Source organism: Rhinolophus sinicus, linkage group LG06 (assembly GCF_036562045.2).
Source record: "Rhinolophus sinicus isolate RSC01 linkage group LG06, ASM3656204v1, whole genome shotgun sequence".
NCBI lineage: Eukaryota > Metazoa > Chordata > Mammalia > Chiroptera > Rhinolophidae > Rhinolophus > Rhinolophus sinicus.
In genome coordinates this window covers 144,667,627-144,691,171 of record NC_133756.1, presented here as the reverse complement: position 1 = coordinate 144,691,171, position 23,545 = coordinate 144,667,627, and the positions used below count along the sequence as shown (strand labels likewise).

The following is a 23,545-nucleotide window of genomic DNA, read 5'->3' as shown; positions in this document are numbered from 1 at the left end:
CACAATTAATAAAACCAAACCCAAACAGTGTTGCTGTTGGGCATTTTTGTTTGTTGTTGGTTTTTGTTTTGTTTTTTACTGAAACTTGGACCAATACCCGAAGCCCCCAGTAAATCTGTATGAACTTCTATGTTTTATAAAATGATTGAGCCAGGGCCAGGTACCAAGCGTGCCAAGTGTGAAGTCACCCACACAGCCCCTGGTCCCATTCTGTGGTGGGTCTAAGAGCTGTTGATTTTCCGTGCTACTTAAAGGAACTAAAGATGTGTCTCTGAGGGGACATTGGCATCATGGGCATTAGAAGGGGTTTTCTCTAGACCCTTCTTTGCTAAATGGATCATAGTATGTTTCTCCCCATTTTGTAAATACCCTGTTCCCCAGAATTGAAAGCTCCTACTAATAGAACAGATCTGGATGCTAATATAATATTCAGAGCCTCCTTGTGTGACAAAAGACCAAAGTGACCAGGCCTTCCAAGGACTCTGGGGTGTCCCAGCCCCTGAATCTGTGAACTGCTCATGACTTTGTGTCTGCCACTTTGTCTGGCTTCAGCCTAGGCTGTTGTTTTCCAAGTTTTTTCAGGTCCCTCCCCCGAATCTCTCAGCTACCTGCCCTCCAACACTACCCCACGGCCTCGCCCCAAGCCAAACTAGCTTTGAAAGATGTGATTATCAGTCATGCATACCTTAGTTTGATTTTCAATCTAAGGTTCTTCTCTCCCTTAAAGCTAATGGTATTTTAAGACTTATTTCTAACTCTATGAGTGGAATTTTAAGTATCAAGAAGCCAAGAAGCAAGTGAGAATAGTATTGAGGACAGATGGGCCTTGGGAAGTTTTGAAAATCTTTCCATATGGTGGATCCCATAGTCATCTTGCCTTCTCTGATTGACACAATGTGACAGTTTTCCTATCATGATACATAGCAAGATGACAAGTGCCCTGATCCTTTGCTTCTGAGTTGGACAGAATAGAAGTGCTGCAAGTGCCCTTGGTTATCAAGGGACTGAAGGGTATTTTGTAAATTCACTTCTAGGTTTCTCCTACAGTTCTATGAGTGAGGGCCAAGTTCAGTTCTTCTCAGTCTTTCCACCAATAAGTACTCTTTAAAATTTTCCCCATTCTCTGTTATTTAGAAGATTTTCCCTCGCAAACATTTATTTAGTAATCATTATATTGCAAGTTATTGGGATGGAGTAAATATGCAATAAGTAGCTCAGTAATAAACATCTCTTCTTTTTGTCTTTCCAGTACCTTTCTTTCTAAAAATTATCCCATCCTATATGATGGTAAAAATATGGTCCACCTCTTCCCATCCCGGGCTGGCCATGTCAGTACCTGATCCCTCTGGCCCAATAATTGGTTTGGAGAAGGTCATTTAACTCAAGCCAATCAGAGTGATTCCCAGAAAGTTGTTGGAACTGGTAGGATCTAGTTACTCTTTCTTTTCTGTGATTACTAGTTGTAAGGATCATGCAAGTTGAGAGCGGCTAGTGGTGATGTTTGATACGATGTGAAAAGAGCCTACCTGAAAATCAACAACCAACACAAACTGATGAAAGAGGGAAACGGTGATCAAATATCCCAGTTGTCCCAAGACTGAGAGATTTCCCAAGACGAGGAACCTTCAGCGTCCCAGGTTAACTGGAATGGTTGGTCACCCTGGGATGGCGCCCTGAGAATATCATTTGAACATCTGGATTTTCATGGGCCTGAAGACAGTCTGTCTTTCTACTGTTTAGTCATGGGAAGCAATCAATTAACTTCTTTGCTTTAGAAAGTTGAATAAAGTTTCTATTACTTGCAGTTTTCTGATCCCCAAATAAAAGTGACATTTCCATTAACCCGTGTTGTTTTATTACAATTTCCAGTAGATACAATCAAAAAATCTCAATGCATACCATTATTTTTAAATTTATGGAATCCTAAGAAGTCAGATCACCCAAGCTGGGAACCACGGAAATGACTTCACTTTCTCCTTTTATATACGTTGAATCTGATTTTTATTCTACTACTGATTCTTATAGTTTAAGCTCTACACCCACTTCTGTGAGAGAGAGAGAGAGAGAGAGAGAGAGAGAGAGAGAGAGAGAGAGAGAAGAAGAAGAAGAAGAAGAAGAAGAAGAAGAAGAAGAAGAAGAAGAAGAAAGGAAGGAAAGAAGGAAGAAAAAAGAAAAGAAAGAAAGAACTGAGTAAGCTTTCCACAAACATGTCAAGAATAGAAGGCCAAAAAGCTTTTTGAAAGAAGGAATTTGGAAAGAGAAATGGACTGGGAAACAACCCAAATGTCAATCAAGAGTAAAATGAACAAATACATTTTGGTATATTCATATAAAATACCATACATCATTGAGACAACACAACAATATGAATGGATCTCATAATAAAAATTTGAATGAAAGAAAGCAAACACACCATAAAAGTACATAGGGTATGATACCAATTATAAAAAGTTCAAAAACACACAAAAATAAATCAATTGTTTTTAAAAGTCAAAATGCTCCCGTGGGGATGGTAGAAGTTGGAAGGGAACTTAGGGAGGATTTCTGTTTTTGGCAATGTTGTTTCTTGATCTGGGTACTGATTACATGACACTGTTCACTTTGCAAAATTTCATTGATCTGTACAGTTGATTTGTGCACACTGGTATCTATGAATATTATAACCATTTTATTTGAGATGAGTCTTGGATGGAACGCGAAAGCTGAACATTGAATCTCATGGCTCCACCTTTTCTAGCTCTTTGATCTTGGATAAATTATTTAAACTGTCTGTGCCTCAGTTTCCTCATCAGTAAAATAGAGATAATAATAGTACTTTTCTCATAAGATTGCTGGGGTGATTAAATGAGATAATAGGTACAAAATGAGAAAAACAATGCTAGGCACTTAGGAAAGAGTGAATAAATATAAGTTGTTGCTGTTTCTGCCGTTTTTGCCCAATCCTCTTGAGACAACTTGAGGAAGTAGAAATATGACATCACAATATATTTTAAAAACATAATCTAGCTACATCCTTAGAATCTGAGGATTGATTTTTCTCAAGTCCTCTTTCCCAAGTTCCTATGTGTTTTGGCTATGTTAATATTCAAACGAAGAAGAAAATCTATGCATAATGTTCTCTCATTTTTGTTTTGACAAACTCATGGACTTGCAATTACTCTGTAGTATTTTAATTCATTGATGTAATGAATTTTTTGAAGTGTTATTTTGATTGGCTGTTAAAATATGGAAAATTATATAGCTTTGCATGAAATAAAGTACATTTCTCCAAGTTAAAAAAAAAAAGAAAAAGAAAAAGGATGCCTTTCTTGCGAGAAGTTTCTCCAGTTGGTAAGGTCCTAACTGATTGAATCCCAAATTATAACCAAGTGTGGTTTCCAATGGTCTCTTTTTCATAAAGATGGCAGTAAGGTGCTTCAGAGAGAAGAAACTCTCTTGTCTAGGTGTGAACGCATCAGTGATGCAGTATGTTTGCTGGGGTATTTCTGCCCCTGGGACCTAACCCTTTCTCTGTTCTACTTTTTGGGAATTCTAATACCTTAAAAGCTACCTCTGTTCTGTTTTTTTGGACATTTGCCAAGCTAATCTCCCGACATTGAAAAGTATTATGAAAGTTAAGCTGCATGAAAAGGAATAATAATTTTGTTCTACCTAGAAGGCTTAGGGTCACTACTGCCTTTATAAATCTGTGTGTGTTTTTTGGCAGCTGTCAAATAGTTTTTCTAGTCACCATGACTTTACCCCCACCTCCCGAATCATTGAGTTATTTATTCAATTTAGTTAGGTTAGCTGAGGAACTGTGCCAAAAATTGCTATTAGGAAGCTAATCTTATTTACCCCAAAGCAACTAAAGGATTCTCAAAGTGGCTTTCTCTGGATTTTTTTGTGTCTTAAAAAAAAAAAAATCTCATTTTTCCTTCTCTTGTTGAAGCCAGATGAGGAAACAAAGTTCCAAAGTGGTTAAGTCACTCAGTTACAGTTGATGATGGGGCCAGAACTAGAATCCACCAGCGTCCTCTCCATCTCTCAGATTTTAAGACTTGAATTTAAGTTAAAAACAATAGTGAGGTAAAGAAAGAGTTGAGAGTCGAAGGTCTACCTCGGTTGCAAATCCTACAGGAATATGCATGATTGTATGAATCTGCGCTATGCCACATACAGGAGAGGGAACATGAGGTCCCTTTGGATTATCCCAGATGTAGCCTGGATGAGGCAGAGATACCATCACTGCCTGGCACCGGAAAACTTATCCCCTACGGTGCTTTAAACACCAACAACAAGTCCTTTAGTTTCTTTCCATTTTCAAAAGCTAAAGCAGGTTAATAAAGACTGTTGAGCTTCAGGGGTTAGATTGGAGTTGTGTGAGAGTCCTTGGACCTGCCAATAAGTCATTCTGAATTTCAATAATTTGATGAGCATGCCTGAGGGGCTTTAGGCCGTCTGAGTCAATAGCTACAAGAGTTCTGAAAAGGGAGAACTTTCCTCACCAGCATGGGGCATTGATTTTATTTCAGTTACGGTGTCTCTATATCCTGGTATCTTTTTTTCCCTCCTGAGAATAGACTTTCTTTTCTTGTAACCTTATTCATTCCCAATTCTTTCTGCACTTAAAAAAAAAAAAAAAAAAAAAAAGTTTCCTTGCTATTTGTTTCTGTTCTAATCAACAAACATTTCTTTTCCAAGTCTGAGAGTGTATAGATTTTCTTAAAAATGAGGGGAAATGAAGCTAATCTTGGAAACCATCACTGCTTCCTGTCCACAGATGGGTTAGAGTGAGGAATGTTGACTCCTTTTTTTTCTGACAGACATCATTCCCAGCGACGGGGAAGAACTTCTAAACTAAATTCACATCAAGAGCCAATATGTATCCTGGAGCCTGGACTCTAAGGCAGATAGACCTGAATTGACTACAAGATGTGTAACTTTCCGGAAGCAGCTGGACATCTTTTAGCCTCAGTTTCTTCATCTATAAAATGGGCAAAATAATAATAATAATACTTGTTTCATAGTGTTATTGTGAAATCACGAATATAAGGAAGTGAGTGAATGCTGCCACTTTGCAAGCATCAATTTAATGTAGCTATTATGGTGGAATTATTCATTTTCCTGAGGTGATTGGCTATGAGAGGAATATAAATATCTTCATTTTCCAGGGGCGAAGTAGACCGTGTTAAAGTGATTTCCAGCAACGAGCTAATTTAGTCCCAGTTCAGGAGAGAGAGCTCACGTCTCCCAATTCTTCATTTTTTTTTTTGACATGGAGCCAAAACCTGGCTGGGGCTTTATCCTCCTGCTAATGACAGCTCAACCCAAGTCCCCGAGGGCTCAACTCAACTGCTCTTCAGCTCTGGAACCAGATCACATCTCCCATTTCCGTTTTCTAAAAACCCAGTGAGCCAATTTCTGCTGTTATTTTTCCTGGGAATTGGCAAGATCTGATTTTAAACAGTCCTGCTATGATGAAAAGGACCCCTGGCCTATGGATTCAAGAGCCAGGGCTTCTTTCTGAGAGGCCGCATAGCGGTGTTGAGAAGTTTGGATTTGGCAGCCTACCCTGTGCCTAGATTTTCCCCAGACATCTTTGTGTATGGAAGTACTTCCAGACTAATTACTCTGAGCACCCGTTTTTACTCTCAAAACTGTCCCAATTTGGGCTTTAAAATATGTGATCCCCCTAACTCTAGAGTCAGAATGTCTAGACTCAAACCCTAGATCCACTATTTGCATACCTCAGTTTCCTCTAAAGTGAAAATGATGAAAGTAGTAGGACCTACCATTGGGATTGTTGTGAAATTTCAATGTTTTAGTACTTATAGAATGCTCAGAATAGTGCCCACCACCGACTACATGCTATGCCAGGATGAGCCACTATTAATCTCACCATCAAAACCAGTGGACACCCGAGCCCCATGTAAAAGTTTGTTAAATAAGAATGGGGTTTTTGTTTTCCTTAGATTGCAGAGGGGGTCAGAACTTAGATCATAGTTCTTGTGGGGGTCAGAGGAAAGATTATAGTTAAAACATATGAAGCGATTCATGACTTAAGTCATAATTGTTATTCTGGGAGTATGAATCACACAAGAAGCAAAGGGGTATGGAAGAAAAAGCACCAAACAGGGTGTCAGGAGCTGTGACTCTTTTTTCTTTCTGTTTTTCAAATTACCCTTTAAATTTTTAAATCGCTTGGACATTGAAAAATTCTGTTTCTGTATCCCACTCCCATTCTTCTCTGATCCCATAGATAATCACGCCAATGTCATCATCATTTTATAGGTACACGTTATTACGCAATAAGTATTGTGGCATTGTGGTTTTTTACGTTAATTGGTTACATATCTGATCCTATTTCTTAGTATCTTCACTGACCCTGGTGTTTTTAAGTTTCAGCCATATTTTCCTATGAACCTGTAACTTCCTGACTGTTCTGACTGTTTAATAACCCACAGCACACACTACGTTTTTTCAGTGATGGATACCAGGGCTGCCTGCCCCCAACTATGGGCTGCGATGAATAGCACTGCAATGAACAACCAGTTCGTATATTCCAACCAGTTCATATATTGGCCAGTTTTGCTGCTATAATAAAAACAAAACAAAACAAACACCTCGATGGTTTATAACCACAAAGTTCCCTTTCTTGTTTATGTCATATGTTGTAGCTGATGGCAACAGGCTCTTGACAAGAAATCCTGTTCCATGCGTTTTCCTCCCAGATCCAACCTGAAGAAACAGCCTTCATTTGGGACAAGCCCTACTCCTGACAAAGGAAAAAGAGCAAGAGAGCTGAAAGGAACAAGGAATAGCATTTCAATCTCTGCTCAAATTGGCACACATCACTTCCACTCCTGTTTCACTAACCAAAGCAAGTCATGTGGCCAAGCCTGACATGAGGCAGAAAAGTACAATCGTCTAAAGGCAAGCACTGAAAATCATATGGAGTCCATCTCCATATGGTTGGCGGTGCATCGTCCTTTCATTGAGAAAAGAGAGCAAAAAATTATAAACAATGCTATCCCTTTCAGAGCTCAGTAAGCATTTCTTTGGAATTTATGCCCAGGAATGGGATTACTGGGCCATAGGAAATGCATACTCTTAATTTCATTAAATAACCCAGATTAAATAATCCGAATACACTCTCGTCAGTGTAGGTCAGTGCATATGGGTTCCTTTATCCCTATATTCAACCAACACTTGCATTGTACAGCTTTCTGATTTTTCAATCCAATAGGTTGAAAGGGATTTTTTTTATTGCTTTAACTTGCATTTATTGACTTTTAATGACTTTGAGCATTTCTTCATTTATCTATTAACTTTTAAGGTTTCTTCTTCTGTAATTGTCTATAAGGTACTCTTTTTCCATTATCTTGTAGGATTGCTCTCCTCTTCTAGTTGAGTAGCAGGATATCATATATGCTACATATAAGTGCCTTTCAATTTTACATATTACAAAAAAATCTTAACTTTTCTGCTGTCTATCCAGTAACTTTGTCCAAAATGTCCTTTGTTGAAAAGAAACCCTTATTGTTGTTCAGGAAATCTTTTCCTACCCCTAGACCAAGGATGTGTCACTTATCTCTCCCTAATACTTTATCTTTCATATTTAGATCTTTAATTCATCTGGAACTTCTTGATTTAGGCAGGGATCCTGTTTTATTTTCCTCCAAAGTCTGAGGCAGTTTCCCTCACTGCTAAACAATCTGGCCTTCCTTCATAGAATTGCAATGCCCCCTCTGCCATTCAAGTCTCCGTATATGCGAGGGTCTAACTCTCGCCTCTCTACGATGTTTCATAAATCTGTCTAGTCTTGCACCACTACCAAACAATTTTTTATTACTTTCACTTTGTAATACATCTCAATGACTGGTAAGGCAATTCTCACCTCTTCTGCTCTAAAGTTGACTTAGCTATTCATAGCTCTTTCCTCCCCCAAAGACATTTTAGAATCCATTTTTCTTTTTTTAAGGACTTTTATTAAAATATAGCTAACATACAAAATTATATTAGTTTCAGGTGTACACAATAGTTCAATAGTTATTCAACATTTATATACCCAAAGAAGTGAGTAGTAGTTAGACATTTGCATAATTTAAGAAGTGATCTCTCTGACTAGTCTGGTACCCACCTGGCCCTATACATAGTTATTACCATATTATTGACTATATTCCCTACACTTTACATAGAAGCCACTTTTCAGTTCCTCAAAAAGCCCAGCTGGTATCTGATCGTATTTAGTTTATGGATTAATCTGGAAATAATTGTCACCATTATGATGTGAGATTGCCCATTCAAGAGCAGAGACTATCTCTAGTATCTTCTTTTTCACATGAGTTTTTATGCTTTTCAATAGAATTTCAGTTTTCTTTATAGAAATCATGTGTATTCTAGGTTAAAGAATTTCTAGATATCCATTGATGTTTGTTGCTCCTGGGTGTATACCTTAATTTGGATGAGATTTGGGTCCTAGATTTTGCTCTGTCACTGATTATGTTGTATAATTTTAGGCAAGTCATTCACTGCTTCTTGGTATCAGTTTCCCTATCCATTAAAAGATGGAATTGAAGTTGACAGTTACTATGGTACCACAGACAATAACAATGACAAACCCAGATTAAAATCTCAAAATGTGCCAGTCCTTGCAGAGGGAGGTATCTAGCTCTGCAGCGTTTAGCATGTATGGTACATCGCAGGCACTCAATATATGTGAGCAACCACGATTGTCATGCCTATTTAAAATCGAGGAAGTGGACACTCAGAGAGGTCAAGTAACCTTCCCAGGCTCACCCAGCTAGCATGTGGCTGGTTTTGGGTGCACTAAAACCTACAGGTGAAACTCCTTGGAAGCAATACTTCCTACCCCAGTCAGCCCTACAGCCTCAGGAGATTTGAGTTACCATCTCCGAAATGCTTGTCAATGGGCTGGTTGTCTGAACTGCTGGAGCTCATGCTAGGCTCCTGAATACCAGAGGCCCTGAGAAATGTCCAGTGCTTCATTGTGCACACGGCTGCTAGAGTTACCGTCAGCTCTGGCCGCATGGGTTTGCTTTTGCAGAACATCATTTTTCCTAGAAGTCTGATGTGTTCCTGGATGCCACTGGCTGATAGTGGAGTCAGATAACAGCCTGTGATGGTAGCTGACGTTCGCAGGACAGGAAGTGGGTGCCATCCAGCCTGCTGGGTGAGAAACCATGCCTCTCTCAGACTGAACATGAGATTGAGGTGGGGACCATGGAAATCTCCAGGGAAGTGATGCTTTTCTCCCCAGCAGCCAGGGCAGGTAATCCTGAAGCCTGCAAAGGCCCAGCTTGTAGCCAGAAACAAAAAGAGAATGTGGCGAGAGCCCCTGATGGGTCTTTCTGCTTCCAGGTTATAGCCCCTTTATCAAGACCCTTCCAACTGCAAATGATAGGAAGCTAAGTTAAACTAGCATAATAAAAACTAGCTTAAACTGGCTTAAATAAAAACAGAAATGTTATTAGCATAAGTAACTCCTGGATGATTTCAGGTCAGCTGGATCTAGGATGCTATAATTATTTCAGTCTCTCTCTCCCCTCCCTCCCTCCTATCTCTACCTCCTACCCCTATCCCACCCTCATTCCCCACCCCATTCTTTAGACAAGCTCTCTCTAAAGGAGGAAATTATGGCCACTGGCAGCTCCAGGTTTATGTATTCCTTAAGATGGTGTCATGCAGGGTCTCTGGCCCAGCTCCCCGCATAAGAACTCAGAATATGGTGAGGCCAAAAAGGAACACCCACAGAGCCATGGATAGGGGAGTCATACCACTATATTCTCACTGGCGGCTGGGTTGGAGACACAGGAAACAGGAGCCACACGATCTGCAATCTGCCGTCTGCTTCTCTGCCAACCAACCATCCCCCTAGCTCAGCCACGGCAGTTATATTAGTGGCTAATGACTAACCGGTTACAGCTGATGGCCACCCAGCCACAGCAGATGACCATCTGATTGCAGCTCATGGTCATCTAATAACCGAGCCAGCACCTTTCCACGTGAGGCCAAGAGCCTGGAAACTGCTCTCTGGGACTCTGTCCCCACAGATGGAGTCTTTCATTCAGCATCCATATCAATCAATCCCTGTAAAGGACTCTGTTTCTGCTTGGGTCAATGGTCCACATGTAGAAAATGGGAGGTTGGGCCAAATAATTGGCAGATCTGTAGAGTATGAAAAGAGCATTTCTACAAAGGTAGTCATGTGGGGCCAAAGGTAAAAAGAAAACGTAGATGTCCGTTGCTCTTCTGACACTATTCCCAGAGCTGGTGGGCATACAAAGCCCTAACTGACTCCATCACCTGTTCCATATCATTTGCTTCTACCCTCAGCCTCCTGCCGTTCATTCTGTGCTCTAGATATTGGGCCGTGTGCTATTCAAATCACATACATTTTTCTTCACATTTCTGGACCTTCATATTTGTTGTTCCTCTTCCTGAATGTCTTTCTTTAACAGTTTGTCCAGCTCTTACCTAGAACTTTCTCTGACCTTCCCAGGCAAATTAAATACCTTCCTACAGTAATATCTTCTTGTATAATTTATCTTGTTGTATAGTATTCAAAATTTTGAAGAAGGTCACATTTGTCTCCAGGTGAGGCCTGCAGTTCTTGAGAGCAGGAATTAATTCTTGCCCTACTGATCTTTGCATGAGTAGGTATAGCTCTGTAGTAGATACTATTTTTGTTCACCCAATACCCACCCCCTTTTTTCTTGTTACTGAGTCCTGACTGAGCCCTGACTTGTACTTTGTACTCAGCTAAATACTGCCTTTCTCAGGCTTCCTTGTAGCCAGTTATGGGCATACAACACAGTTTCTGGCCCCTGAGACATGCTGGGGGGATGTCTTCTGGGGTAAAGGACAGTCTCTGAAATAGCTTTTGCTTCCTTGTTGGGACGGATCCGTTGAAGTTGGCACCACCTTTTATTCCTTTTTTCCTGGTTTTGTTCCCTTAATTTTGGGAACCGTAGCAGCCATCTTGCAAACAACAGGAAAAAGGTCAAGGCTTGACAATTGAAGTTCTGAGCCAATGCCTGCAACTACCTTCCTCTGGATGTTAGGTCAAGACAGTTTTTCCCCATCTCTCTGGTTTCCCCTCCAGGTGGAAGACTTCAGATTGTATAATACTCTCAGTTTTGTGAAATTTATTGTGGAATAGGAAATTAGGGTGGTGGTACCCAATCTGATTCCAATGTTTGAGAGGTTGTACCATGCTTTAAAAGCACACACATCTCCTGAGGAAGTAACTGGGGTTATTTAAGAATTAAACTTTTTTTTCTTTCAATATAGTGTATTATTTTTTCTAACAGTTACTGAGTTGTTAGCACATAAATGCTTATTAAGTTGTAGGGACCTCACCACTTAATAGAATTATGAAGTATTGCTTTTGGCTCAGGACACTGAAAAGCTTATTGAGAAACTAAGGGCGCCTTTCTCAGAAGGTTTGGGAACCTCTGACTTAAGAAACAAATGAATAAAAATGAAGTCAAGTTTATGTGTGCATAGTGGAATGAGGAGGTCATTTGAAGAATAATAGATAATTCTTTTTTATTCTTCCTCTTAAAAAGAAGTCCCCTTTAAAAAGGAATCCTGGATGATTCTTCTCTTTTTAAATGCCAGGTCATAATTGTCATATTACTTGTCATTGTGTTTGTGTGACCAGAAATTTATGCTGCAGTTTGTTTTGAAAAAATTTTCTGGCTTCATCAGTGCCTCACTTTCCCCACTCTCATAGATCTCTGAGAAGCACACCTCCTCCATGAAGCCTCCCGTGACTAAGAGGCAGCCATATGATTTCGTACATTACTCCTTATTTTCTCAAACTCAGGAACATGAGCTCTCTGCATGAGCAGGAGTGATTGGCTGATGAGCTCAGGTGATATTGGTGACTTCAACTCTTACAGAAGAGTTTTTTAATCTCTCTAGCATAGCTGTCTTCATTTCAGACTGTAAACTCTTGGATAAGTACTTGAACCAACAGGAAACCAAGCTCATCTAAGACTTCAACAACTATTTATTAAGGACCTACTATGTGTCAAGCAAATCCTTTCCGATGACTAGTTTGCCAAGGATAGCCCTTGCCTTCACCTTGGCATCCAGGGCTGTCCCATAGGCTGTGTGTGCCATGCCCGGCTCCACTCCAGGGGTGTGACTCATACCGACGGCGGAGGCAGTGGTATGTCCTGCGACTGTGCATCATGGCAGCCCTTCTGGCAGCTATTGCCGTTCAATTTCTAGTGAATAAGAGAGTATTAAAGACCATTGAATACAGCAATTTAAAGCTTAGGCTTTGGTTCCAAATCCCAGCTCAGTCATTTACTGACAATGCCACTCAGAGCGCTGAGGTTTTTTTCTGCCTTGGAAAACAGGCATTCTGGAGCCTCAGATGATTATTGCGAGGATTAAGTAAAGTAACGTATATGTAACAAACGCTCAACGCCACAGTTGACACCCAAAAAGGACTTGATAAGTGCTAGCAATTATTATCCTCATTATTGATACGTATTTGACAAATTTAATATAGTGGGGTATCTTTTGTGAGCAGGAGTAACTCAAGATAGCAGCATCTCTTCTCCCCTGTTAGGATGAGTCTGTCTGTTCACTGCTGCATCCCCAGCCTATTCCAAGCCCTAGCACATAGTAGGTGGTCAATAAATTTATTAAATCTCACATTTTCATAGTTCTTTATACTTTTTAAAACATGATCACACCTGAACTTTCATTCAATTCTAGAGGTAATCAGGACAGAAGGAAAATAATAAGGGCCTGATGCTGGTGGAAGTATTGCTAAATTTTTGGCACGGTGCTTCATACGTATGATTTTACTTAATCGTCAACACAGCCTTTGAGCCCCATATGATGGGTAAGGAGACTGAGGCTTCAAGAAGCAAAGTTCGTTCCTCAAGGTCACCCAGCTCGCAAGTGACTGAACTAGCTAGTGACTGTATAGAAACAGCTCACCATTCAGGAAGTAAATACTCATACAACTCCAACTGTGTGGCAGCCAGAGCCAAGGATGGGGATTTCAGAGATTCAGAAGATAAGGGGCAAAGACACCCTGTGAGGGAGCCCGTGAATAGTTCATCGTTCTTGACATCTTAACAAAGTTGTTCTGCTGCAGCTTTATGCGGAAACATTTTCTGGTCAACCTAGAAGTGAAACCCAAAAGAAGCTCATGTTCTTTGTACAACATCTGTGGTGGGGGTGGGAGTCCATATGTAAAACTAGCATTATGATTGTACAGCGGGGGTAAACCCAAATAAGTGAAGCATTTAGCCAAGACCACTCCGTGTGTAACGACACGGGCCAGGCGTGGCCCAGGAGCCCTGACTGCAAGTGCAGAGGTGTAGAGAGCTGAGTAAGAGCACAGGCCCTGGAATCAGGAGGCTGGGTTTGTGTTCTGGCTCCACCACTTATAAGCTTGAGTGAGTCACTTACGCAGCCTGGGATTTAGTTTCCTCATATGTAAATGGGGGATAATAAAAGTAAGTAATTCACAACATGGATGAATCTCACGAGCATCATGCTAAGTGAAAGAAGCCAGAACAAAAGGCTACATACTGTATGATTCCATTTATATGACATTCTGGAAGAGGACATAAAGCAGATTAATGGGATGCCTGGGCGTGGAGGGACAGGACTGACTAAAAAGGGGCATAAGCACACTTTCTGGAGTAATGGAAATATTTGATATTTTGTTTGTGGCGTGGCTTGGTGTGGTGTGTCAAAACTCACCACATTAGACAAGTACACCTAAAAAGTGTGACTTCTACTGTATTTAAATTATGACTTGATTAAACCGACATAAGAAAAATAAATAGTTGTGGGTTCTTGTCACCATGAAGTTAAGTTAAATAATGCCTACCAGGCACTTGGAGCAGCATCTAGGAGAGAGTCAGCCTCGGTGCGCACTGGCTCTGCTTTCCAAGTCAGCGTCTTCATGTATGCACATCTCTGAAAACCAACAAGAATTCTGCAGAATGCTGGATTAAAAAAAAAAAAAATTGAAAATTTTCTCATGAATTTCTAAGTTTTGATATTTATTAATTAATGGAAAATGACAAAGGAAATATTAAATTCATGGCAATAATTATATAATCTTCTACTGCACCATTAAAAGACCAGCACATATCACCAAACTGAAAAATAGAGACAGGTTATGAATCAAAGCGGCAGTTTAATCTTCAGGGTCTTCTGGCTGTGCATAAATAAATACTTACTTAAGAGGGTGAAAAAAATTCGTGGGCCAGTCAAATAGGCCATCCTCTCTTTCCCTTTCCCAAAATTAGCTTAAAGTGGCTTGATTTCTCAAATTTCTTTTTTCTACAAATTTTGATGTTTGCCACTCGAGGCACATAAACCTGTCCCAGACACCATAGTGGGATGGGTTTGGACCTTGTTCACCTGTTTATAAACCATTGTCCTGCAGCCTCAGAAGGTTGAGGTCTTGGCACCTGAGGTTAAATCCCACTTCTGCCACCAACTGCCAAGTGACCTGGGGCAAGACTCCTATGTTTCTGGGCTTTAATTTCCTCATCTGTAAATTCAAATAGTAAGACTAGATGATATGCTAAACCTTTCAAACTCTAACTTCTGGAATTCTACAGCCTCTGGAATGGGGAGGCAGACATGCTTTGGTCAACTTTCAAAGTATACCAGCTACAAAATTTATATGGGCCAGAATTTTTCATGCGTAAAATGGGATAATAATACCTACCTCCACAGGCTCTTTGTGAAGAGCAAATGAAACTATATATGTGAAAGCTCCTAATAGCATTTCTGGTCCAGTGATTTGATCTTCTTTTTTCTCTTTCTTTAATTTTTCCTGTTTGCCTTCTTCTCCCCTTCCTCCCTATTACTATACTAGACTTCCATATAATCTTAAAAACTCATATTCTTATTCCATTTATTTAGAAAGTATTTCTGATCTTGAACCTGCATATTCATAGTGTTATATACCCCATACTGTTGCCTGGAGAAGGTGCTGGTTATTCATTAGGGTAGAGTTTAAATAAACTTACAATGATAACAAAGGTAAAACAGCTCAGAATACTAAAACTGACCTCTTGCTTTCGTAGATATCCCAATAGATTTTCTGAATGTTCCTTTCCCGCTATTATTCACTTCATTCATTCATTTATTCATTCAACAATCAATTTTTGATCCCCTCTACATGCCAGGTACAGTACTATGTATTAGGAATACAGAAATGAATCAGAAATTGTCATTAAGCTTGAAAAGCTTTCAGGTGAATGGAAGGAGCCACCAGGGCTATAAGAAAAGTCTGTTCAGAGTACATTAGGGGTCCAAAGAGAAGTGTGGATGGTTCTTCCATGGAGGAGTCAGATAAGCCTGCACAGAAGAGTTGAGGATTGACTTGAGTCTTGGAAGATGAGTAGGTGTTCACCAGATAGAGGTGGTAAAGGGAAATGCATGCAGAAGGAATAGCGTGCGTGAAGGCCTCGGGATGTGTGTGTGCAATAGCCCTGTACAATCTGGGAAGTACATCCAAGCCACGGTGGCAGGAGTGAAGAGAGACAGAAGGAGCTGGAAGTCCTACACAGGCTCTTTTTAAGCAAATGCTTTTCTGCTCCAGAAGGGAGGACATCAGATAATGCACAATTGTTGGTGATAACAGAAGAGGAACTATGTCTCAACTCAACTGCAACATTCATATTTGTAGGTCATTGCTCTGTTACCCTGATGGGTCTGGACATGGTTCTCCAGGTTTTCCAGGAACTCAACTACAGTCGGATTGATTTCTTTTTTTAAATCAGGTCATAGTCACTAGAGACTGCACGAGGTAGAAGCCATTTGTTTGAATTCCAGTACAATGGTGAGTTTTTGTTGGAAATGGGGTCAGATTTTTAACTGTCTACAAATTAATTGCTCAAGCACAGGTTAGGAGTTACAGATTAAGAAATGAATTTGTTTTGGGTTGTTTTTTTTTAAGACAATGACACAATTTTCTAGTCAGATGAATCGTCAACAAGGGAACTTATCAAACACCGAAAGTGTGCTAGGTGCTTTTTAAGCTTCTCAACATTGTTCAGATGTACACCTCTCTGATTCCAAAGTCATGTTCCTCCCACTGTACCACGTAGCCTCTAAAAGATCTTCCCAAGGAGGCTTGGGTAGGTCCTAGCTTTTTCATTCCAAGGAGCCAAAATTAAAGGAAAGTGATACTAAAAAGGGGGTCTTCTCCTTCTCTCTTCACATCTCATTGAGGCCACAGAGAAACAAATACCCAAAGTTCCAGGTTTAGATTTAGGTAACGAAAAAGCCTGGGCCTTAGAGCTAATGAAAGGGCATTGCCAGACTATTGTAAACCTACAAAACTGAGAGAGGCACCTCAGATATCTTGACTCCTAGTCTTAAGTGGAAAGGATAGAAAAGAAAATACTTACAGATATGGTAATGCTTTGGAACAAAGGTAGACAGGATAGAAAGAAGCAGGAGAAAAAAAGAAATTTCTTCTCTTTCAGAACCTATTAGCTCTCTCTTATTTTACAAATATGGTAAATTATACCCGTTAAATGGTATCATTCCCTTGCTTTTGCCTTCGTTCTTCCCTTCCTTCCATGTTCCTTTATTTCGTCCTTTCAATCCCTCTTTTTCTCCCTCTTTCTTTTTCTTTCTTGGGATTGCTCCTGTTTCTTCAATCTCTTTCTTAAAGTTCAAATGGAAATACCAGCCTTAATTCCTGAGAAGCAGCTCTGTTTTCCCTACCACTGCATTGCACAACTTGTGGTGTGGCTCTGTGCCACCATTAGCTATGCAGTGAGGTTTTACGTAGCCAAGGAACATCTTGTACAATGCCACTTTTTATCAAAACCAAATAGCAGAACAATGCATACAGCGCCCTGTTCACATCGACCTCAAAAGATTTCACTGCGATAAAAACACTGAGGTTGAAATATAAAATCCATCTCCATTTGAAAATAAATAGCCCCATTGCTCTCCATGCTCTCCCCACCCTCTCCAGACACCCTCCTGAAGCCCCCACTCCCCCTCCACTTGCTCACCTCCCCACCCTCTTGTCATCAAGTGCTTCCTTTGGCCTCCAACTGTTCAGGTTCCACCAGTCCGGTGACCCATTAGGACGGGGTTACACCACACTAGGGTGGGGCCTGAGGGGAGGGAGGGAGAAGGCTTGCATTGGAAGCCCCACTGAAGCTGGGTTTGACTTCTCTGTTATTGTGGTCCCCATGATCCCGGCAAGGCAGGAATGTCTTAGAGACAGGTATTCTCATTGTTGGAATCGGAGCAAGAAAAAGGGAGAGAAGCCTCTGCAGATGTGAGTAAGTTTCCGCCCCTGGTTTAAGAGGTGCCTGGCCCTGCTCATCAACTTAGAAGTGCTCTTAGCCAGAGACCTCCAAGGAGAGGAACAGGAGTCAAGAAAGCACTGAACGGATAGCCCAGGGTCAATGACATGGGCCAGGTTGTCATGGCATCGCATGGGCATAGTATTGGATGAGAGAGGCATCCAGGAAGGATGGCCTTTCCCCCCACTGACCCCTCCCAAATGATTCACAGCAATAGGGCTCAGACCTCCCTCTGCCTTGGCATATCTTGACCTTAATCCCCTGGGGAAGTCACAGGCTTCCCAATCGGAAGGCATCACGCTCTCCACCTGAGCATGGAATGAATGTCTTCAGTGCTGGGTAGGTAGGAGGGCGGACTAGAAACGGAGATGACTTGCTAAAGGCTGATGAGAAGGAAAATCCCCCAGTTAGAAAGCCGTTGTTCCTCCTGCAACTCAGGCCCAATACCAAGCCCTCCTACCTATTTAGTTTGTAGACACCTTCCATTTACCACTCATTCATCCATTCAAGAAATAGTCATTGGATTTCTGTTGCACATCAGCACTGTTCTAGACTGTGGAGGTAATGAAATTTATGCAACACAAAGTCCCTGCTTTCACGGCAGAGGAAGAGGTATACAGTAAATACAATAAGTAAAATAAAAGAAATAAATTAATTCAGCTACAGCTAAGTACTAAGAAGTACCCCCCCCAAAAAAAAAAAAAAACAACAACACACCAGGATATGGGAAAGAAACAAATATGGGAAATATGTGGCTACTTTAAATTCGGGTGGACAGGATGGCTTCTGTGAAGAGGAAACATTGAGGGGAGACCCACGTGAGGAGGAGGCAGAGGAAGAGCATTCTACACATAGGGAATGGCAAGTACAAAGGCTCAGAGGTAGGTGCAAGCCAGGCACGTTGGAGAAATACAGAGAAGTTTCACTGAGGCCAGAGTGAGAGACCAGGGTGTAGGGTGTGCCAGGAGGTCATGGAGACAGGGTCCCCCTCCAGGCTCCCTCCTGCCCTCCAGCCCCTGGACCAACCACACTGCCCTGCCCCTTACTCAGTTCGAGTCCATCCAGTTGCAGTGTATCTGGGGCTGGGGCTGGGTTTGAGAGTCTCTGGCTTCTGCTGGGCAGAGGGCCCTTTTGGTTCCATGAGGTCTCCCCAGGAGAACCCAGCCCCCAATCTCCTCGCCCAAGCACCAAGCACTGAGATTAGTGAGCAATGTCTCTGGGTGTCAGCCCTTGGGTGTGAGACTTAAACTCTTAATTCCAAACCATTACGACATGGGTATCCTATTGCTGCTGATGATTTCAAATGGTTTGCTTGTGTGTGCCAGACATTTTGTCAATGAAGGGTGTCTCTCCCGGCTTTGGTTTCAAGGGAGTCTGATATTTGCAGAAAACTCCAGTTAAATGAAAAACAAACCAGATGAATGAGAGAATGAAAAGGGCATTGACTGCCTTGTAGAAAGTCTCCATGAAAGGGCATTTAAGGAAAAAGAACATTAGAGTGTGTGTGTAGAGAGAGGGACAGGACAGTGAAGCTGGTGAGAGCCTATGATCTGGACTTAGCTATCTAGGTTCAAATCCTGGCTCGGTCACTTGCTAGCCGTGTGACCCGAGCCTGTCATTTATCGTGTTTGTGCCTCCGTTTCCTCATCTGTAAACTGGGAAGAGTAGCAGTACTTTTGGTATGGTTGTGACAATTAAAGAAGGCAATACCCGTGAAGTGCTTAGAGCGGTGCTGGTAAGTGACATAGACGCAATGATTGCTAGCTTTTACTGCTGAAGGACAAGCGTCGGGGTGCTTCTGGGTGTGCACTCCCAGTGGCCTGGTTCAGTTGAGCAGGGGTACACTGAGGTCGACAGTGAGTTCAGGAACTCAGGGCCATCTGTTAGCTCCGTCTCTTTCTAGAATCATACCGCCCTCCTAATGCCAAGTCATTAATCTCACAGACATAGGCCTTTGATCCCAGAAGGGAATAAATAAAAAGACGTAGACAGTACATCACGAGTCCATGCTTCTCTCTGGACAGAAAGGCTCAAGGCCATAGCGGTGAGACAGAGCCCTTCTTCTGCATGAAGGATAATGCATTGCATCTTGTAAGGCTGTCGCTGGGCTTGGCACGTGGACCCGCTGGGTTATCAAGAGAAATCTAGTCCCTAGACTAGGTCTGTGCTTTCAAACTGAAAACAAGCAAACAAAAAAGTTTTCTAAAGCAATTGACCCTTTCATTCAAGTGAAATCTCACCAGGAACCCCAACACATAAACCCACTAAAAGTGTAGAAGAGCTACACCTTCTCAGCTCCCCCTTTTCTCTCCGTGACTATCCCCAAAGCAACTGTAGGAAACATGATTTTATAAAACAACACAGGCCTAGCCATCCAAAGCCCCCCAAAAAGAAGTCTGCATCAATCCTCTCTGCTACTCATCCTCTGGCACTTTTATTATTTAATTTTGAAAAATAACACAGTTTTTAAAAGTCAGTCTACTAATGAAAAACAGCTGTCCTCACTCTACCTCTTCCCACCCTTGCTTGAATTGTTCTCCCAAAAGACAGTAGCTTTCAAGATATAACACTCATCTTTCAGCTATTTCTTTGGAATTTGCCTCTCTATTTTGAAACGTCTGCTTACACTGCCAGTTCTTGATTTTCTCAATCTTAGACATTTATCTTTAGACTTTCTGAGATGGAGGGTAAGAATGCCCCTCTTTACACCACCTTACTTTTGCTCCTCCTTTGTCTTCCCCAACATATTCACTTCCCCTCTCCTATTCACTCACCTATAACTGCATCAACCTTTTGTTAATCCAACATTAACTGTTCACCCGATAACATCTACGGAAACACTGTTCACAGATGAGCCACCTAAGGGACGATGTTTATATTTCCTTTCTTGTATATTTTCTTCTGTAGGTAACAATTGTTTCGTTTTTCTTTTGTGGTTTTGTGTACCTAATATTAATTGATCCCCCAAATTTGCCAAAGCCACAAAACTTCTCCCAGTGAAGTCAAGCCCATCATGGAATCAGAGGGTTCCACTTTCTTTGGTGCAGGGGGAGCATGGCCCTCCTGGAGGTCCTTGGTCTTCCTCCTACAGTCGAGGCTGGTTGCTCGGTAAGTCTGCTGTGCAGCTAGTATTACGGTCTTTCTCTCATCATCCTCTTAAGAATTCCCTGAGCCTCTCTCCTGGGCTGGATCCCTGGATCCCAGATTCCATAGCTTGGTTTACTCCCCCTTTTTCAGTGAAATGCAGCCTGTAGCTTCCCAAGAACAGCTGCTTGCAAAGTGACTTTTTGGAGATCATGAATATCTGAAAATATTTTTATTATGTGTTCAAACAATGTATAGCTGGCACGTCAATCTTTTTCTTTACTGTAAACTCAATGGCACTTGCTAGACCTGTGCGTTTTGCTCTTTGTCTGCCCAAGAGTTGAAGAATAGGTGTGTATTTCACTTTACATATGAGGCATGATCTTCCATTTCTCTTGTGCAATAATTCCTGGAGACAAAAATATCTGACGCTGGGTACACGACATGCCATCTATAGCAAGATAAGGCAAGAGATAATTAACACTGTCCTTCATCTGCCATCCATATTTTCACTTAGCAAACACTTGCAGAAAAGTGCCTATACTATGTGCATGGACCTTGCTCGTGCTGGGACTTATTTTGATTTGGGATGATTAATTCATGTGGATTTATTATGACAGGTTCATATGGAGCCCTCGGGCCATATGGCAACACTAAAACTTTCCTTTCAAGCTACTCTTCTCAACTAGGTCAGCTTCCCTTACTTTAGTCAGCAGAAGCCAAACTCAATAGATGAGCCTGCCAAGAGAAGGGCAGAACAATGAACACCAGACTTTTGTAGGTGTCACTGGGCAAACAGTATAGGAGACCCATTGTCTCGAGCTGAGGGGCTCTGAGGGGCCAGAAAAAGCTTACCTCACCTGCTCAGGCAGGGACTGTACTAGAACCTCGGTGCTATGCCCCATGGGAAGTCAATGGCGCTCCCAGCAAATGGCCCATTCCTTCCTCGTGAGCCCAACTGCAGAGGTTCTCAGAGCAGGAAAAGAGTCAGGAAGATTGTAATAATAGCAACAACAATAGTAGTTGTTCTTGTTGTGTTGTTGTTATTGTTGCTGTTGAAGCCCCAAGGGAAATACTAATTTAATATGACTATTTGAAACACAAGCACCGTGCAAGGGACTCAGTAACATTAAGATATAACACCGACTTCTGCTATTGTGTCCAGAGATCTTCTTCACTATCGGTAAGGAACCTTACAAGAAAGGGACCCAACCAAAAGTGAGGGCTATTGTCCTTAAAAGTGCATTTCCTTTCTGACCCTGCAACACTACTGTTAGAATTTATCCCAAGGAAATAACAAAAGACATGAACTACTACTGCCAGAAATTAAGAAATAATTAAAGGTGTGAGAAAATATTAATCTTAAAGATATTTACTGAAATACTATTATAATATTAAAAACTGAAAATGACCTAAATATCTCCCTGATTAAAAATTTGGGCAGTATCCTCATTCAATGGAGTATCATCCAGTCATTAAAAATTATGTGAGAGAAATGTGATAATTGATATAGAGAGATGTATATAATATATACTATTTTTACATGCATATGTACACATATACATATGTGTGTATATGTATACATATATTCAGAATAATATTGATACGGAAAATACCAAGGAGTTAAGAATGGTTATCTCTGGGTTGGTGGAATAATGGTTGGTTGGTTTCTTTCCTTTTCTTCTTTTTCCTCTTATCTGTATTTTCCACAAGAATCCTACTTTGCTTTTGCAATAAGGAAAAAACAAACAATTAAAAGTATTTTAAATATACAGGATAAAGACAAAAGGAAGGACTACAGTAAGCCAAGGGCAAATCTTGAAAGAGGCTTCCTCAAGAGGCACAATTTCCCAGGAGCCTCTTCTTTGCATGCCTCTATCCAGAAGCCTATGGTTTCTGGGTTTTTTTGTAGCACAGGCTTGAGCAGACAAGGCTGCAGGTGGCCTGGAGACTAGGTGTTGGCTGTGGCCGCAAGGGTCCCTGCCACCCACATAAAATTGTTGAGTCAGGGCTTGCTTTGTGTTGTTGCAAGAAGCATCCAAGCATCAAACCTGGGGTTCACAGAGAGGTCATCAGCCATCAGAAGCCCTTTCAAAGGTGATGATCTGGTAGAGGAAGCCTTTCCTTAGGGCAGATTCCGGAAACCACCCCACAGTCCCGAACTGCAATTCATCTGACTTCCAGTGAAGCTCATAGCTTAGGTGTAACCATTCTCACGTCTATGCAACCTGGCACTACCTGCCCAAAACTAACAGCTCATTCTCAGAACAAGATATTGACCATCACTGGCATCTACCGATCACCTACTATGTGCCAGACACTATGCTAGATTTTCTATATACATTGTTTCCCAGTCCTGGCAACTCTGCAGGCCAGATATAAATATCTCGATTTTTCAAAGGAGAGAATTGAGCTCAATGACTTGCCCAACATCTCACCTGAAGGAGCAGAGCTGGGATTTGAACCAGGGCTGTGTCACTGCACATACACCAGGCTGCTTTCAAACCTCTCTGCCCTTCTGTCTGTAGCCCACATTCTAGCATCAACCACGTACCGCCTTGTAGCGGACCCTATTGTTGTTAGCTATATCAGGAGCTGTGTCTCCCTCACTTTGGGTCTCACCGAGTGCCCTGCCATATACTGGGCCATCGTGGATGAGTGAAATTGAAGTTCAGGGTTAGTAAAACTATTTTTAGGGAGAATTATAACTTTTCTCCCATCTTCCATCTCCTCCCACCCTCTGCCCCATCATCTCATTTCAAATTTGAAGTAGAAGCTGAGTCCTAAACGTCTATGGTTATATTCAAAATTCCTCCAAAGCTTGAGGTTATTCTTAGGCAAAGGTGGAGCAGGGCATCAAGATGTCCTCTGCTTATTTCCTTACCTGCCTGTCCCGCCTTGTCACCCATCTTTCTTCTCCTTAGTCCTCAAGCCCAGTCAGGCAGAGCAGCCATTTGCTCCTGAGGATTCCCACCTGTAAGGCTGTGTCCCCACTGTGTCCACTGCTTGGCGTGGTTGACACTAAAGAGGCACTCAGTAAATAGTTGTTGAATAAGTTAATGCAAGGTGAAAATGAATGAATGAATGAATGAATGAATGAATGAATGAATGCCTTTGACTTCATCTAGTTA

The 23,545-nt window shown here is 41.4% G+C and overlaps 1 long non-coding RNA gene across 1 annotated transcript; it reads right to left on the bottom strand.

Annotated features, from left to right (window-relative positions):
• Positions 1 to 11,671: 11,671 nt before the first annotated feature.
• Positions 11,672 to 17,097, bottom strand: LOC141572456 (uncharacterized). Its single transcript, XR_012497809.1, has 3 exons — positions 17,031 to 17,097; positions 13,871 to 13,988; positions 11,672 to 12,239 (listed from the first exon to the last, which is right to left on the bottom strand). It is a non-coding gene; the product is annotated as an uncharacterized LOC141572456 (long non-coding RNA).
• Between the last annotated feature and the right edge of the window lie 6,448 nt (positions 17,098 to 23,545).